This window comes from Bos indicus, chromosome 7 (genome assembly GCF_029378745.1).
Source record: "Bos indicus isolate NIAB-ARS_2022 breed Sahiwal x Tharparkar chromosome 7, NIAB-ARS_B.indTharparkar_mat_pri_1.0, whole genome shotgun sequence".
Lineage (NCBI taxonomy): Eukaryota > Metazoa > Chordata > Mammalia > Artiodactyla > Bovidae > Bos > Bos indicus.
This window is the reverse complement of record NC_091766.1, coordinates 85,136,601-85,156,702: the sequence shown is the minus strand read 5'-3', so window position 1 is coordinate 85,156,702 and position 20,102 is coordinate 85,136,601.

The window sequence follows — 20,102 nt, the reverse complement described above, 5'->3', positions numbered from 1 at the left end:
TACTCCTTGGAAGGAAAGTTATGAGCAACCTAGATAGCATATTGAAAAGCAGAGACATTACTTTGCCAACAAAAGTCTGTCTACTCAAGGCTATGGTTTTTCCTGTGGTCATGTATGGATGTGAGAGTTGGACTGTGAAGGCTGAGCGCTGAGGAATTGATGCTTTTGAACTGTGGTGTTGGAGAAGACTCTTGAGAGTCCCTTGGACTGCAAGGAGATCCAACCAGTCCATTCTGAAGGAGATCAGGCCTGGGATTTCTTTGGAAGGAATGATGCTAAAGCTGAAACTCCAGTACTTTGGCCACCGGATGCAAAGAGTTGACTCATTGGAAAAGACTCTGATGCTGAGAGGGATTGGGGGCAGGAGGAGAAAGGGACGACAGAGGATGAGATGGCTGGATGGCATCACTGACTCGATGGATGTGAGTCTGAGTGAACTCCGGGAGTTGGTGATGGATAGGGAGGCCTGGCGTGCTGCAATTCATGGGCTCGCAAAGAGTCAGACACGACTGAGTGACTGGTCTGATCCGATCTGAAATTTTAGTAAGCCCTGAAGTGAACTTAAATTTCATGTTGATTGCTACAAAGACTTTCAAGTGTGTAATTAGAGATCGAACAAATCCATCCTAAAGGAGATCAGTCCTGAGTGTTCATTGGAAGGACTGATGTTGAAGCTGAAATCCAGTACTTTGGCCACCTGATATGAAGAGCTGACTCATTTGAAAAGACCCTGATGCTGGGAAAGATTGAAGGCAGGAGGAGAAGTGGATGACAGAAGATGAGCTGGTTGGATGGCATCACTAACTCAATGGACATGAGTTTGTATAAACTCCGGGAATTGGTGATGTACAGGGAAGCAGTCCATGGGGTCACAAAGAGTTGGACATCACTGAGCTACTGAAATGAACTGAACTGAATTATTAGATGTTTTGAAATTTTCTCATTGTCTTTAAGGACCAGCTAGTTACATAGAGTCTTATCTGCTACCAGGTTATCTAAATGTTTTTCTACTTTAACTCCCGCATTTTTTTTTTTTTTACCAAGTTGTCCCCTGTGATGTTGGGGATAGAAAGACAAACATGCAGCTACCAGAATATGAGCATGTGTGTCTGTGTGTGCATGTGTGCGCTCAAGTATATACTTATATTATCAGTTCTGAGTAAATTCTACTAACTTTGGATTTTAAATTGATTTTGAGTTAAAATGTTACATTGAAGCCGTCTCTGATCCTAGTGATATAAAATAAATCCTTGAGATATAATTGCCCTTGCGTTTTTAATTACATAAATTACTAATGTTTATTTGGTTCTGTACTAGTCACATAGTAAATATACTTCAATTTTAATCGTAAAACAAAAATGCCTAGAATAAAACAAATGACTCATATAACTCATTTACTTTTCCATAGAAACATCCTCACAAATAGACACAACTTATAGTTAATTATGTGTTGCAATTTATAGGTGTGCAAACATCCCAAATTAAAATCTAGAGGATTCCCCAAAGATTTTAAAGGTACCTGAAATTGCTGTGCTTACTGTTACTTTCTAGGCTGTTCAGTTCAGTTCAGTCACTCAGTCATGTCCGACTCTTTGCAAACCCATGGACTGCAGCACGCCAGGCTTCCCTGTCCATCACCAACTCCTGGAGTTTACCCAAACTCATGTCCATTGAGTTGGTGATGCCATCCAACCATCTCATCTTCTGTCATCCTTTTCTCCTACTGCCTTCAATCTTCAATATACTTACTGGAGAATAATCAAAATAGTGTGTTCCATAATTTCCTCTGAGTTATTAATAAAGATAAGTGTGAACCACTAATACACTAAAATAGATTACATTGTCAACAAGAGAATAGTTGGAAAGAGTATTTTCTTAATTTCAAAGGGGAAAGAGAGTAGAAATGTCCAGGACTTGAGTGTCACTGGGAGAAGTGGACCAAGGACAGGGTCCTAAGCAGACAAAATTGGGGAAAGAAAGGAACATTAGGAACACTTGTTTATTATTATTTTTTGTCAGCCATTTGTCTGTCTCTCATGCCTAGGATGAAAATGAATGATTTAGGAGATGTCATGTCCGGGTTAACATTACTTGGAGACTTGTCAATATATGAGTGAGTCCATTTCTTGACAAACAGTTCAAACTACTACAGACCACCAGTTGTTTCTGACTGCTAGGTTACCATTTTCCTTTGAAAACCTGAGTGGAAATTTACCTCAGCAGTGAGTCTATTTAAAAGATAGTTGTATTTCTATTTATCTTATTTTTTTTTCTCTGTTTTCTCCTTGGAATCCATTACTCTGGATAATATCGATATCACTTTGTAAACTGACACTTTCATGCAAGCTTTTAAAACGTGCTGAATTTATATCTACTATTAGTGGAAGACAATGTGTAATCATCCAGCTTCACTGCACAACACATTTTAAAAGCTTCTGGAAAATTGAAACATAATTAAATTACAGGTTACATCAATACAAATCAACTATCTATACCTTTTCATTCTAACTTAAAGCAAGCTGGCAGACCTAGCTCTAACCTTACTCCAATTCACAATGAACTTCATTATGCATGCTAAAAAAAAATCTCTATACCAGTCGGGAACTGTGTTACAATGATTTGGCATGGTTGACTAAATGCACAAGGGGAAATATGTAGGTTTAAAGATTAGATTCAAATGAAATTTTTGTGCCAATTGAATTGAATCATCATGTCAAAGTTGAGACACAATGCAGTACTTCTGTATTAAACCAGCCATACCACAGATGCAAATAAGGTATCATAGTGTTATTGTAGACTATTATTCCTCCAAACACTGGTTTAACTTCTCACTTCTCCTAAAGGTTGTCAGCATTCTGCCTAACTTCCATTTCTCCTTCTACTAACAATATACTTATTGGAGAAAATCACTAATAGTGATTTAGTTTGTTCTGAATTAAATCAATTGAACTCAAATACAAGTTATGTGCCAAAGAGAATGATATAAGTAATATTGGGAAAAACAAAAACATTGGCAAGTCACTAGTAGGATAATAATAGCAATATAATTAGGGTTCTACCCATTATAGATTTAATGACCTTTGGGAATCAAGGGATTTAGTAATTTGGTGTACTTAATCACTTGGAAAATTAGGAGAAATGGACTTACTACCCAAAATATGGACTTTTCACGAGCAACGTTGGCATTATCATGGAAGTTGATAGAAGATAGTCTGAGACCACTCATCCCAGATCCAATGAATTAGATAAGCACTAAAAACAAAATCCTAAAAAGTTAAAATTTTTTTTTTTAGTTATGTTTGGTTTGGTGGACATTTTTAGGACATCAGTCCTGGGAAACAGCATCTCAAGTAACCCTGAGAAAACTGCAGAGAAGGTGGCAGGGAGGGTGGGGGATAGCATATACAGGAGTTTTTGCAACAAGGGGCAGGTACTTGGGAACATCAAATGATTACCGTTAAAGAAAATCAGGTGTCCCAAATTAAGGAATTTAATGCTTTTCTATACACAGAAAGATGCAAGAGTTTGGGCTCACTGCAATCATTCCTTTGATATGCACCTCAGCTGTCTGAGGCTAGTATCCTGTGTTCACATCCTAAGTTTCCTTAGGGCTCCCTGTAGGCATTGGCTGCAGTCTGATGGCTGCTAGATGGCATCTATTCTCTCCTTCCTTGGTTCCCTCAGAGCTCACCAGCTCACTCTTAGTAGTGGCTGCAAATGCTGATGGCTGGAACATCCTTTGTTTACCAATATTCCATTTCTAAGATCTTCCTATTGGTCAGGATTTTGACCAATATTTGGGAGATATTTTATGATCAAATTTTGTCCCATAGAGCTGGGAGGCTCATTCTAAATCAATTGAAAATTATTGTTGATATGCCACTCCAGGCACTAATTTCTGGTTTAGTTTTCTTGTCTGGGAAATCCCATGAACAGAGGAGCTTCCCAGTTCATTTTATTTTTATTTAAAAAGCTTTGGGATTGCCAGAGGGGAGCTTAGCTGAGAAACTCAGGCCCTTTGGCATAAATATTGTCCCAAATAATTGCGGTCAGGTATTTCAGTGTAAATTTTTTCTAACCCATTAAATATGTATTTTAAAACTGAAGTAAATAGAATTCACTCTTTGGCTTTTAATACTGAGGACCAGTAGGGAGTCCCTTTTGGCCCTTCGACCTTAGGCAGTATAGCAATATAAAAACTGTGTGTTTTAACCATATAAATATCCATTTTATTTATCCTGTTTTAAATGTCATCTAAATATTACTTTATTTATTAGATATTCTTTTTAAAAGTTCTACTTTGTTGGAAATACTATCTGGACTTCCTTACAATTTTTTTTTTCTTGTTATGATTACTTATTCTAATGGTTTTTAGCATCTATAAGACCCTTAGAGGGGAATCAAAAAACCACAAACAAAGCTTCAAAAACCAGTTTTTCTTTTGTTTTAAACTAAAGAAAATTTTAAGCTAATCATTGTGTTTTTTATACCTTTAATTGATTTTTGTGTTTATAGGTACCAATAAAATAGCTGTTTACAATGAGGGCACTATAGATTTGCCATCATGTTAGTTTCTCCAATTAAAAAGGATCCATCATTTGGCCATTAATAAAATATATATTAATAGTAATTCAAACCAATAAGATGCTTTCCCATAAGAGAGTCAGGGAAGATGTAACCTAAGTAACATCTAGAATTTACTCTCAAAAATAGCATGGCAGAGGTCAAACTTTCAAAACACATACACATACACTCACCCGCAGAGAATGTCCTAGGAAGATCATATAGAATATTTACATTCCAAAGACACAGGGAAATGTAAATTCCCCCCAGAAGTCCTTAATTTAAACTCAGAATTCTAAAGGCCATCTTTTAAAATTTAATTTAACTGTGTATGCAATAAAAGAGCCCCCTTATTTCTAGGGCAAGATTTCCTTTAACTTGCAATTAAGTGAGTTCTTGTAAGATTTGTACATACATAAACCTGGTTGGGGTATTGGTTGGAGGCTGGCAATCTGTCATTTCTTTTTCTTTTGTTTTGAAACCTTTACTTTCCACTCTGAAGTTGGTTTCTTGAAATCAAATGGCTAGTGAGGATTGTGCGATTGGCCAGTGTGCTGCTTGAGAACTTAACTCCTCTAGGTTTTGCCCCAGAGTTGTTTCAGCCCACTTTCATGTGTCTTGGGTTCTCCCAGTGGCATATAAAACTACCATGGGTGGTCATATTGCAAAATGACCAGTCCTTATTCACATCCACAGTTGAGCTAGTTTTTAATTAAATATGTGGGTTTCTATAATAACAATTATTATTATTAATTATTCTATAATAATTCAGTCTGCCAAAAATACATGGAAAACATGTAACTATAAATGTTGGTTAAAAACACAATTTAAATATCAAGGTAGAGTTTAACGGTGATATTAATGATTTTTTTCTACAACTACCCTATTCTTAGTGAAGATCAGCTGATACTTTTATGATTTCATACACATACATGGTAATTTAATATTTCTTCTGGAGAATTCCATGGACATTGGAGCCTGACAGGCTGTAGCCTGTGGAGTCACAGTCCATGGAATCACAAACAGTAGGACACGGCTGAGTGACTAACACTTTCACTTTCTTACAATTTAAATTCAAATCTATTTGTCTGCTTATATATTTGAGTTCATATAATATAGTCAGTCCAATTACATAGCTTCATAAGTGGATATTTAAAAAATTTAATATTAACACCAAGGCTTTATGTTTAATTTTCTGTTTGATATGTACTGATAATATTTACTCTGCTGTTTCCATTCATAAAATTTTCTTTAGATTATTTCTAAGGTTATTAGATAGATACTTCTTTGAATAATTTTAAGAACTGAGTATTAAAATGGCTTTATTTTTTAAAGATATCAACCATCCTACAATATTAAAATATCCTATAAAATGAATAGTTTTGCCTATGTACAGAATTACCTAGAAGTAGATAACATGATGCACATTTAGTGTTAAAAGGAAGTTGTTGACATTTGTAGCAGAAAATATCAAATTAAGTAACTCTATCTTGAATTATTCTGAATTACCAATCATCTGTGCCAGTTAGGTAATGACTTCCTATTACAGTTAATGGAAATTGAACGTAAATCTCCACGAACAAAATTAAGGTTATCCTGATATCGCAATTACCCAGGGTATAAGGGTCTGTGATAGTCTCCCTTTAAAGAAAGCAAAAATGCTTACTAGAAGCCCGAGGCTAACAATGAAACCTATTTTACAGTAGTCCTTAATGGGTAGGTCAAAAAAAGGCTTGAATTCAGGAAAATAATTTAGTTGTTGGATGTTGGATTTTAAAGTTTCTGGAAGCAGTGCTGCTGAGTTGTGAAAGTGAAGTCTCTCAGTCCTGTCCAACACATTGTGACCCCATGGACTTAGTCCATGGAATTTTCCAGGCCAGAATAATGGAGTGGGTAGCCTTTCCCTTCTCCAGGGAACCTTCCCAACCCAGAGACTGAACCCAGGTCTCCACATTGTGGGCAGATTCTTTACCTGCTGAGCCGCAAGGGAAGCCCAAGAATACTGCAGTGGATAGCCTATGCCTTCTCCAGCGGATCTTCCCAACCCAGGAATTGAACCGGGAATCCTGCATCTCAGGTGGTTTCTTTTTCAACTGAGTTATGAGTTGTGATACTGTACAATCATCCTATAGGGTGAAGAATTGGTAATATATTGTTTCAGGAAAAAAATGTATATAGTCCAAAATAATTACTTGATGATGGGAAAATATGAATTTATTGTGCTTTCCTATTTTTCCTTTATCTAATTTTCTGCTCCTTTCCAATTTTCACCTCAACCTCTGGATTTCCTTAGATTCTAAAGCCTATATGTGTAAACTCTTACCATTTTCTTACATTCTTCTTAACAAACTGTCCCTTTTCTTTTCCTTTCACTTTACTGCATATAAAACCTACCATTTTATTGTAAAGTAAGTATTTCTACTCCCTTGTATCAATTTTGTCTCTCACCTGAGCTCAAAAAAACTCCCCATTTTGCTCGTTTCTACTCACTCACTCTAAACCATGTTCCACAAGCTAGTCAGAGTGTGTTTCTAAACCTATTGTTTGGTCATATTACTTCCCTTAATAACCTTTAAGACCTTTTGTAATCCAACATCTTTACACTGCACTCGAGATCTTCTACTATCTGACTGCAAACTGACCTTCCAGATTTCAATTGCAATCTCTTCCTTATGTTCTAATTGTAGCAAAAATTCATGGCTTTCATGAATAAGAATTGTATTTCTATACCCCTATTCCTTATGTCTTCTCTGCATATGTTGTCCCTAACCATTTTATTGCAAATTCTTCATATTTCTTATTTTCTCTGGTAGATGATATGTGAGCTTATTTTTTTTATTTAAATGCATTTTTGTTTAATCTTCATGGACCTACCACAAAATAATCACTTAAATTGTATGTGGTGAAGTAATGCAGATTAATTCTTTGTAGAGAATTTCTTAGTCTGATCAGAACCTGAGTTGGAAGAGAAAGGTGATGTGGGTGTTTGATTATGTATTGAACCATGTTTCTTTTTAGAATATATTGGTTTCTTTTTTGTAAAACAAAATTGATAGTAACATTAGTGATCAGGGTTTAAGCAATTAATATTTTTGGCTCCAAATATAGTATGGATCAATGATCTATACCCCTTTGGGCAACATGGTCATACTCCTACTTTTCTCTGTAAGTTGGATACAGTAACTGAAACTTGTCATTAAATCCACCCTCAGCAGCACCACCACTAATGCTGGATCTTATAAAAAAGTAAAGAAAATTAAGCATTTAATGAGGCATATGTGTGACAAGGGTCCAGGAGAAGCTGACCTTACTCTCATGGTCAAGAGTGGTGAAGAAGCACTGTAGAGAAACTTTCAGAGATACAGAGTTGCTGATAGAGGTACACCGTGCCCTTTCAGATTGTGGTTTGTGAATAAACTAAAAACTTCAAGGCGTCCTTTGTTAACAATCACCAAGCAATTGAGGTAGTGATCTTACATAAAAGTTGTATTCTTGGCAGAGGTCAGTATTACTATATCTAAGACCTCTCATATGTGTCTAAATAATGTCTGGAGACACCACAAGTATCTTTTCATGCAGAAGTTTTTATACAAAAATTTTATACAGAAATTTTTCAGTGTGGTAAAACAAACCATTAATTCTAAAGTAGCTGTTTTTATGAAAGTGAAAGTGAAGTCTCTCAGCCGTGTCCGACTCTTTGCGACACCATGGACTGTAGTCTACCACACTCCTCCGTCCATGGGGTTTTCCAGGCAAGAGTACTGGGGTGGGTTGCCATGTTTTTATATGCATCATCAAAGGTGGGAAAATGGGTTATCACTCTAATGCTTGCAATTAAGTCTGCTATGAAAAAAAGGCTAGTATCTATATCTATCCAAATATTAATAAAAGATGATAGAGGTGGAAATTTTATATTTGATTAAACTTTTGTTATTCAAGAAGTATTTCTTCTCCTATTTAAAACCTTTCCTGATCATTGCAAACCTTTATGAGTCACCTCTGAGGGAGAATAAAGAGCGTTTTTTTGACACTTAACCATTAATCTTACTTTAGATTCAGTAGTGTAGGAGGTGGGTTTTGTTTCCTTATCAGATATTCTACTCATTAGCAATTTTTGAGTGCATAGCAGAATACAAAACTCTTATAATGAAGCCACTGACAACCCTGATCAATGCTAGTTCAATTATGTTTTAATGGAAACTAAAATTTTTCACACAGAAAGAATTAATTATTTAGTTCTAGTGATCCAAAAGCATATACACACCCTATGTATAAAATTAAGAGCCAACCTATATAAACATGAATGGCAACTGTAGCTATTCTATGGATTCTATCTGGTGCTGGGAAAGATTGAAAGTGGGAAGAGAATGTGGGATGACGGAGGATGAGATGGTTGGATGGCATCACGGACACAATGGACATGAGTTTGAGCAAGCTCTGAAACTGGTGATGGACAGGGAAGCCTGGCATGCTGCAGTGCATGGAATCACAAAGAATCGGACATGACTGAGAGACTGAACTGAGCTACTTATTGAGTGGAGATAATTTTGTTTAATATTAATGTGCTGAGTTTTTTGAGTTCTAATCATAAATCAATTGAAAGTGAAAGTCGTTAAGTCATGTCCGACCCTTTGCGACCCCACAGACTATACAGTCCAGGGAATTCTCCAGGCCAGAATACTGGAATGAGTAGCCTTTCCTATCTCCAGGGGATCTTCCCAACCCAGGTATTGAATTCAGGTCTCCCCCATTGCGGGCAGATTCTTTCCAGCTGAGCCACCAGGAAAGTCCAAGAATACTAGAGTGGGTAGCCTATCCCTTCTCCACCAGATCTTCCGAACCCAGAAATAGAACCAGGATCTCCTGCATTGCAAGTACGTTCTTTACCAGTTGAGCTACCAGGGAAGCCCCTAATAATAAATGGGTTATGATATTTGTTAATTGATTTTATGTCTGGATCTATTGTGAAAGTCACATGCTTTTTACCATTCTACTGATATAAAGCATTATATTGATCTCTTTTCCAATATTAATCCAACTTTGCATTCTTGACATAAATGCCACTTGAGATATTTTATACTCTTTATGCTGTCAGATTTATTTGCTAATATATTTTAAGGATTATTGATCATGAAAGAAAATTGGTTTATATTGTTTTACAATGTCTGCCAGTATGGGTATCAGAGTTGTTTTGGCCCCATAAAATGAGTTGGGAAATATTCCATCTTCTCCACTTTTTTTTGAAAGATATTGTACAATATATATTGTTTTTTTCCTCAAATATTTGACATAATTCCTGTGAAACCAATAAAATTGGTGTTTTTCTACCAGAAAATTGTTGATATATTATTTTCAAAGATAAAGGGTTATTCAGATTTATATGTCATACTGTATCCATTTATTAGTGCAATTCAAGGAATGTATTTTATCTAAGCTGTCATGTTATCATAAATTTTCTTATAACATTATAGAATTAACACTTTAATGTGTGTATGTGTGTGTGTGTGTATGCTCACTCAGTCATGTCTGACTCTTTGCAACCCCATGGACTGTAGCCCACCAGGTTCCTCGGTCCATGGACTCTTCCAGTCAAGAACACTGGAGACGGTTTCCATTTACTTCTTCAGGGGATCTTCCTGACCCAGGGATCGAACCTGCATCTCTTGCATCTCCTGCTTTGACAGGCAGGTTCTTTACCACTAGCACTACCTGGGAAGCCCTTAATATTAATTTTTTTGATATCTCTCTAATGATACCCTCACTTTCATGCCTAATGTTGAAAATCTGTGTTTCCTTGATCAGTGTTGCTGCAAGTTTATCAATTTGGTTTGTTTTTGAAAAAAACACATGCTGCATTAATTTTCTCAAATTTTTTCTGAATTCTGATATGCTTCTTTGTGTGCTTACTTTATAGTGATATAATACAAATTTTATTCATTCATCTTCAATTAAGCTTTATTTTGTTGTATCGGAGTTTAGCTGATTAACAACGTTGTGATAATTTCAGGCAGACAGCAAAGGGACGCAACCATGCATAAACATGTATCCATTCTCCCCCAAACTCCCCTCCCACTCAGCCTGCCATATGATACTAAGCAGAGTTTCCTGTGCTATACAGCATCCTTGTTGGTTACCCATTTTAAATATAGCAGTATGTACATATAAATCTCAAACTCCCTAACTCTTCCTTCCCTTCATCCTTCCCCCTGACAACTATAAGTTGGTTCTCTAAGTCTGTAAGCTTGTTTCTCTTTTGTAAATAAATCAGACTTCCCTCATAGCTCAGTTGATAAAAAATCCACCTGCAATGCAGGAGACCTCGGCTCAGTTCCTGGGTCAGGAAGATCCGGTGGAGAAGGGATAGGCTACCCACTCCAGTACTCTTGGGCTTCCCTTGTGGCTCAGCTGGTAAAGAAGCCACCTGTAATGGGGGAGACCTGGGTTTGATCTCTGGGTTGGGAAGATCACTAAGTCTGTAAGTTCCTTCTCTAAGTCCATAAATTTGTTTCTATTTTGTAAAGAAGTTAATTTGTATCATGTCTGTTTGGATTCCACATGTAAGTGATGTCAGGTTATGTTTATGCTTCTCTGTCTGTGACATTTTACTCAGTATGACAATCTCTAGTTCCATCCAGCTGGCTGCAAACAATATTATTTCATTCTCTTTGATGGCTGTATAGTATTCCATTGTACCACATTTTCTTTACCCATTCCTCTGTTGGTGGGCATTTAGTTTACTTCCATGTATTGACTATTGTAAACAGTGCATATATCATATCAAACCATGATTTTCATCAGATACATGCACAGGAGTACTGAATAATATGGTAGCTCTGTTTTTAGTTTTTTAAGGGGCCTCCATGCTTATCTCCTTCAGTGTTACTGGTTGGGGCATAGACTTGGATTACAGTGATATTGAATGGTTTGCCTTGGAAATGAACAGAGATCATTCTGTCGTTTTTGAGATTGCATCCAAGTACTGCATTACAGACTCTTTTGTTGACCATGAAGGCTACTCCATTTCTTCTAAGGGATTCCTGCCCAGAGTAGTAGATATAATGGTGATCTGAGTTAAATTCACCCATTCCAGTCCATTTTAGTTCGCTGATTCCTAGAATGTCAACGTTCACTCTTGCCATCTCCTGTTTGACCACTTCTAATTTGCCTTGATTCACAAAGACCTACAAGACCTTTTAGAACTAACAACAGCCAAAAAAGATGTCCTTTTCATTATAGGAGACTGGAATGCAAAAGTAGGAAGTCAAGAAACACCTGGAGTAACAGGCAAATTTGGCCTTGGAATACGGAATGAAGCAGGGCAAAGACTAATAGAGTTTTGCCAAGAAAATGCACTGGTCATAACAAACACCCTCTTCCAACACAAGAGAAGAGTCTACACATGGACATCACCAGATGGTCAACACCGAAATCAGATTGAATATATTCTTTGCAGCCAAAGGTGGAGAAGCTCTATATAGTCAACAAAAACAAGACGAGAAGCTGACTGTGATTCAGACCATGAACTCCTTATTGTCAAATTCAGACTTAAAATGAAAAAAGGAGGGAAAACCACTAGACCATTCAGGTATGACCTAAATCAAATCCCTTATGATTATACAGTGGAAGTGAGAAATAGATTTAAGGGATTAGATCTGATAGATAGAGTGCCTGATGAACTATGGACTGAGATTCATGACATTGTACAGGAGACAGGGATCAAGACCATCCCCATGGGAAAAAAATGAAAAAAAGAAAAATGGTTGTCTGAGGAGGCCTTACAAATAGCTGTGAAAAGAAGAGAAGTGAAAGCAAAGGAGAAAAGGAAAGATGTAAGCATCTGAATGCAGAGTTCCAAAGAATAGCAAGAAGAGATAAGAAAGCCTTCCTTAGCGATCAATGCAAAGAAATAGAGGAAAACAACAGAATGGGAAAGACTAGAGATCTCTTCAAGAAAATTAGAGATACCAAGGGAACATTTCGTGCAGAGATGGCTCAATAAAGAGGAGAAATGGTATGAACCTAACAGAAGCAGTAGATATTAAGAAGAGGTGGCAGGAATACACAGAAGAACTGTACAAAAAAGATCTTCATGACCAAGATAATCATGATGGTGTGATCACTCACCTAGAGCAAGACATCCTGGAATGAGAAGTCAAGTGGGCCTTAGAAAGCATCACTATGAGCAAAGCTAGTGGAGGTGATGGAATTCCAGTTGAGCTATTTCAAATCCTGAAAGATGATACTGTGAAAGTGCTGCACTCAATATGCCAGCAAATTTAGAAAACTCAGCAGTGGCCACAGGACTGGAAAAGGTCAGTTCCCATTCCAATCCCAAAGAAAGGCAATGCCAAAGAATGCTCAAACTACCGCACAATTGCACTCATCTCACACACTAGTAAAGTAATGCTCAAAATTTTCCAAGCCAGGCTTCAGCAATATGTGAACCGTGAACTTCCAGATGTTCAAGCTGGTTTTAGAAAGGGCAGAGGAACCAGAGATCAAATTGCCAACATCTGCTGGATCATGGAAAAAGCAAGAGAGTTCCAGAAAAACATCTATTTCTGCTTTATTGACTATGCCAAAGCCTTTGACTGTGTGGATCACAATAAACTGTGGAAAATTCTGAAAGAGATGGGAATACCAGACCACCTGACCTGCCTCTTGAGAAACATATATGCAGGTCAGGAAGCAACAGTTAGATCTGGACATGGAACAACAGACTGGTTCCAAATAGGAAAAGGAGTACGTCAAGTCTGTATATTGTCACCCTGTTTATTTAACTTACATGCAGAGTACATCATGAGAATTGCTGGGCTGGAAGAAGCACAAGCTGGAATCAAGATTGCCGGGAGAAATATCAATAACCTCAGATATGCAGAGGACACCACCCTTAGGGCAGAAAGTGAAGAGGAACTAAAAATCCTTTTGATGAAAGTGAAAGAGGAGAGTGAAAAAGTTGGCTTAAAGCTCAACATTCAGAAAACAAAGATCATGGCATCTGGTCCCATCACTTCATGGGAAATAGATGGGGAAACAGTGGAAACAGTGTCAGACTTTATTTTTTGGGCTCCAAAATCACTGCAGATGGTGATTGCAGTCATTAAATTAAAAGACGCTTGCTCCTTTTGTTGTGCAGAAGCTTTTAATTTTAATTAGATCCCATTTGTTTATTTTTGCTTTTATTTCCAATAAAAAACACCAGTACAGTATACTAATGCGTATATATGGAATTTATAAAGATGGTAATGACAACCCTGTATGCGAGACAGCAAAAGAGACACAGATGTATAGAACAGTCTTTTGGACTCTGTGGGAGAGGGAGAGGGGGATGATTTGGGAGAATGGCATTAAAACATGTATAATATCATATAAGAAATGAATCACCAGTCCAGGTTCGATGCAGGATACAGGAAGCTTGGGGCTGGTGTACTGGGATGACCCAGAAGGATGGTATGGGGAGAGAGATGGGAGGGGGCTTCAGGATTGGGAACCTGTGTACACCCGTGGCAGATGCCTGTTGATGTGTGGCAAAACCAATATTGTAAAGTAAACAAAATAATAAAAATAAATTTAAAAAATAATAAATAAACTGGATGCTAAAAAAAAAAAAAAAAAAAAAAGACGCTTACTCCTTGGAAGGAAAGTTATGACCAACCTAGATAGCATATTGAAAAGCAGAGACATTACTTTGCCAACAAAGGTCCATCTAGTCAAGGCTATTGTTTTTCCTGTGGTCATGTATGGATGTGAGAGTGGACTGTGAAGAAAGCTGAGTGCCGAAGAATTGATGCTTTTGAACTGTGGTGTTGGAGAGATCTCTTGAGAGTCCCTTGGACTGCAAGGAGATCCAACCAGTCCATTCTGAAGGAGATCAGCCCTGGGATTTCTTTGGAAGGAATGATGCTAAAGCTGAAACTCTAGTACTTTGGCCACCTCATGCGACGAGTTGACTCATTGGAAAAGACTCTGATGCTGGGAGGGATTAGGGGCAGGAGGAGAAGGGGACGACAGAGGATGAGATGGCTGGATGGCATCACGGACTCAATGGATGTGAGTCTGAGTGAACTCCGGGAGTTGGTGATGGATAGGGAGGCCTGGTGTGCTGCGATTCATGGGGTCGCAAAGAGTTGGATACGACTGAGTAACTGAACTGACTGAACTGAGTGACTGATACTTATCTCCATGTTGACTGTACCAATTTACATTCCCACCAACAGTGTAGGAAGGTTCCCTTTTCTCAACACCATCTCTAGCATTTATTACTGGTAGATTTTTTTCATGATGGCCATTCTGACGAGTTGAGGTGATATCTTATTGTTCTTCATATGAACAGGGTTCGACCTGTGATACTGGCTTTGAAAATAGAGGAAGAAGTCCAAGAGCCAAGAAATATGGCATCTTCTAGTAGCTGGGAATGGCTTGAAAATTATAGCTGGGAAGGAACTAGGAAATCCAGTATTATAAGTTCAAGAAAATGAATTCTGTGCAGAGAGTCCTGAATGCTGTATAACTGGTGCCCTTATAAAAAGGAAGAATTTTAGATGCAGACATACAGGTGAGTGTCATATGTAATTCGGAGGCAGATGGAGTTAGCTGTCTGCAAGCCAAGGAATAACAAGAATTGCCAGCAACCACTAGAAGCTAGGGAAAGGCAAAGAAAAATTCTGTCATAGATCCTTCAGAGAAAGCATGGTCCTGTTAACATCTAGATTTCATCTTATACCCTGAACTATAAGAGATAAATTTCTATTGCTTTTAGCCAATAATTTTGTGGTACTATTGTGATAGTCTTTTATGGCTTTAAGTTTTGGGAGAGTTCATATATGCAGTAATAGTTGTCTTATCTTCTTTTTAGCAATTTTGATGATCTAGGCCTTTTAACCACAGAACTTATGTAATTTACATTTAATATTATTATAGATATATTTAGATTTATACCTACTACTTTCATAAAAAATATTTTAATTTACCCTACCTGCAGTATGTTACTGTTCTTCTCCTTTTTTGCATTTCATATTGTGGCAGTATTTCATTATTTATGCCTTTATTAAATTGGAAGTTATAAACTACTATTTTAATGCTTATGTAGCAACTTACAACAAACATTTCTAAGTCATCTTTTTTCATTATTAGTGATAGATTTATTCTTGTTACAATAATGTAAAAGACTGAAAACTTAATATACATTCTTCCTCTTTTATTATTTCTGTCACAAATATGTTTATAATTACAAAACAGTGTTTTTAGGACTTCTTTAGTTTAATAAGTGTATGAATTACCTCAGTTTTTATCTTAGAAACTGTTTTTGGGGGTTTATTTTTAAAAAGCTTTTAAACTATATATAAATCTAAGTTGGAATTTCTTTTAATTCAAAACACTGATGATACCATTCTATTTTTTGTGGCTTCCGTCATTTCTGCCACCAGTCTATTGCTGTGTTTTTGGCAATTTCTCTAATTTTTTCTCAATACTTTTAATATATTTTAATATTTTATTTTGAGCAGTTTTATCATGAAGTGACAAAGTATGATTTTAAAAAATATTTTTTCCCATGTGACAATGAGTAAGACTTATTGAATTTGTGAGTCTATTTTTCATCAACTTTGGAAACTTCTCTTCCTTTTGTCTTTTCAAATGTTGCTACTGACTCATTCCTTTTATCTTATTCTTTGAAATCTCTAATTTTCAATTATAATTTTTTAAACCTCCTCATATCTTTTAAATCCCTTACTTTTTCTCTGTTTCCTATATTTCAAAAGTATCCTTTACCTGTCTCAGTTTTACTCTGTTTCCTTCTGTCCTATTCTGTTGACTAAGGATCTGTTTGGCTTCTTCTGACCTATTCAAACTGAATTTCTCTATTTACTGCTGCCAAATATGTTAAAAAGTTGGCTTAAAGTTCAACATTCAGAAAATTAAGATCATGGCATCTGGTCCCATCACTTCATGGCAAATAGATGGGGAAATAGTGGAAACAGTGGCAGACTTTATTTTTTGGGCTCCAGAATCACTGCAGATGGTGACTACAGTCATGAAATTAAAAGATGCTTACTCCTTGGAAGAAAAGTTATGACCAACCTAGACAGCATATTATAAAGCAGAGACATTACTTTGCCAACAAAGGTCCATCTAGTCAAGGCTATGGTTTTTCCACTGGTCATGCATGGATGTGAGAGTTGGACTATAAAGAAAGCTAAGCGCCGAAGAATTGATGCTTTTGAACTGTGGTGGTGCAGAAGACTCTTGAGAGTCCCTTGGACTGCAAGGAGGTCCAACCAGTCCATCCTAAGGGAAATCGGTCCTGGGTGTTCCTTAGAAGGACTGATGTTAAAGCTGAAACTCTAGTATTTTGGCCACCTAATGCAAAGAGCTGACTCATTTGAAAAGACCCTGATGTTGGAAAAGATTGAAGGCAGGAGAAGGGGATGACAGAAGATGAGATGGTGAATGGCATCACCGACTCAATGGACATGAGTTTGGGTAAGCTCCACGATTCGGTGCTGGACAGGGAGGCCTGGTGTCCTGCAGTCCATGGGGTCACAAAGACTTGGGCACGACTGAGCGGCTGAAGCAAACTGAACTGAATATGTTAAAAATATCCAAACAACTCTTAATTTCAATTATTTTATAGTTTATTTTTGAAATTTTTATTAGAATGCTTGCTTTTCACAGTTTTTAGTTCTTTCTTGAAATTCACAACTTTGCATATTATCATATTGTACATGGAAATTACAATCTCATATGCTGTATCTTTTTCTGAACCCTCCTCAAACTGAAAGGGCATTCACTAAAGACAAATACTAATTTGAAAAATAAAACAAAAAACTTCTAGCACTTCTACCAAAGTATAAAAAGGTCTGCCTTCTGTCTCTCCTCTTCAGCAGGGGCATTGCTGTCATAGATAAAGGATCCTAAATGCTGGACACCTTCCCCAAGAGCCTCTGTCTTTTGGAATTAAACAATTTTCTTAGGTCTTTAATGTTTACAGACAAATAATTTTATATTTTGTCTCTGGCATAAGAGATGACCCAAATTACCTAATTTGTGTTCTGTGGAAGCAGAAGTTGCTTTTTGGTCTATATTCTGTGCCCATATTTCTTTTGATTCCATAAAGAGGTTCAGTTTTCCCTAAACTATCACCTAGAACTTGATATGAAAGTCCAAAAGATTTTATGTTTGCATTTAAAATCCATAGGTGATGGATCTTGCCTCTAATCATTTTTGTAAGTAAGCAGCTTTATTTCATGTTCCACACTTGACAGGTATGTTTCATTTTTATCACACACTTCGAATATTTATTTTATGGTCCTTATGATATCATACTGTTTGATTTTATTTTATTCATAGCAACAAGAAAACTGTCATCCTTTGCAAGGTAAAGAACTAGGATCAATATCATATTGTTGAGAGTATACCAAACAGTCAGTAAAATTGTTTTCTAATTTAAATGCTTCTTTTAACTAGATTGTATAATGTAACAAATTACCAAGTTTCATATTTCTTCTTTGTAAAATTAAATTAATAAATCCATTTCTAAGTCACAAATATTTTTAATTGAATGTCTTCCCCACCTAGGGATTGAACCTTGATCTCCTGCATTGCAGGCAGATTCTTTACTGTATAAGCCACTAGGGAAGTCTGAATGGATGAATAATTGATATAATTCCTAAAATGTACCATTAAAACATAATAAATTTTAAAAGTACATGAAAAATCACTCTACAAGTAGCACAGTTCTACTGCCCTATTAAATTAGCTAACTTGAGAGTAAAAATAATAATTTATACTTTTACCATAATTTACTTACTGTTGAAAGTAAATAAAATAATTTACTTACTGTTGAAAGTAAATTCTATCAATGCATATGCATCTCTAGGTATAATGATAAACATCACAAGCTGTCTCTATTCTCTTTAGTAATTTTTGTAACTAAGAAAGTTGGTGCATTTTAGGAATTATGTCAATTATTCATCCATTCATTAAAGTCAATGTATACTTATTCCATATTATAAAAAATACCATGTTTTATAAATCTCTCTGCCATATTACTGGATTATGAGCTACTCAATAAAAGCAAAATTGTTTTTTGTATGGCAGTGGCTAGATCTGCAATAGACAGATAATAGTTACTTATAAACAATTGATTGCTAAATATCATAAAATACTATTGTATAAGGTAAAAAAAAAATGTGACCCCAAGATTCATAATCATTTTTATAGGCAAAATAGACTTGAAAATAAAAAAATAAGATTCATAATTATCTGTAAGGATTTATTGAACATCTATTAAGTACTGGTCAGCATTCAGATGTTGCTATATGTTAAGGCTTCCCTGGAGTTGGACATGACTGAGCAACTGAACTGAACTGAACTGATGGCTCAGATAGTTAAGAATCTGCTTGCAATGCAGGAGATCTGGGTTCAATCCCTGAGTTGGGAAGATCCCCTGGAGAAGGAAATGGCAACCCACTCCAGTGTTCTTGACTGGAGAATTATATGGACAGAGGAGCCTGGTGGATTACAGTTCATGGGATCCCAAAGAATCAGACATGACTGACTGACTAACACTTTGAGTTATCATTTTGACACTTAGAAAAAGATATAGTTCCAGAGGGAATAAATGACTTTCCCAAGTCATTCATGACTGGTTAAATTCTTGGTCATTATTATTGGAAATAAAAAAAAAAAAAAAGAAAAGATGCAACACATACAATTATAGTCCATGGCAGCAAAAACAGAATGAAATAAACTTTGCCCTACAGCAGTCACTGTAAACCAGAGGTTGGCAAATGAAGGCATGAAACAGACAACACTGAAATACAAAGGATCATAAGAGACTACTATCAACAATTATATGCCAATAAAATGGACAACGTGGAAGAAATGGACAAATTCTTAGAAAAGTACAACTTTCTAAAACTGGACCAGGAAGAAATAGAAAATCTTAACAGACCCATCACAAGCACGGAAATTGAAACTGCAATCAAAAATCTTCCAGCAAACAAAAGCCCAGGTCCAGACGGCTTCACAGCTGAATTCTACCAAAAATTTAGAGAAGAGCTAACACCTATCCTGCTCAAACTCTTCCAGAAAATTGCAGAGGAAGGTAAACTTCCAAACTCATTCTATGAGGCCACCATCACCCTAATACCAAAACCTGACAAAGATCCCACAAAAAAAGAAAACTACAGGCCAATATCACTGATGAACATAGATGCAAAAATCCTTAACAAAATTCTAGCAATCAGAATCCAACAACACATTAAAAAGATCATACACCATGACCAAGTGGGCTTTATCCCAGGGATGCAAGGATTCTTCAATATCCGCAAATCAATCAATGTAATACACCACATTAACAAATTGAAAAATAAAAACCATATGATTATCTCAATAGATGCAGAGAAAGCCTTTGACAAAATTCAACATCCATTTATGATAAAAACTCTCCAGAAAGCAGGAATAGAAGGAACATACCTCAACATAATAAAAGCTATATATGACAAACCCACAGCAAACATTATCCTCAATGGTGAAAA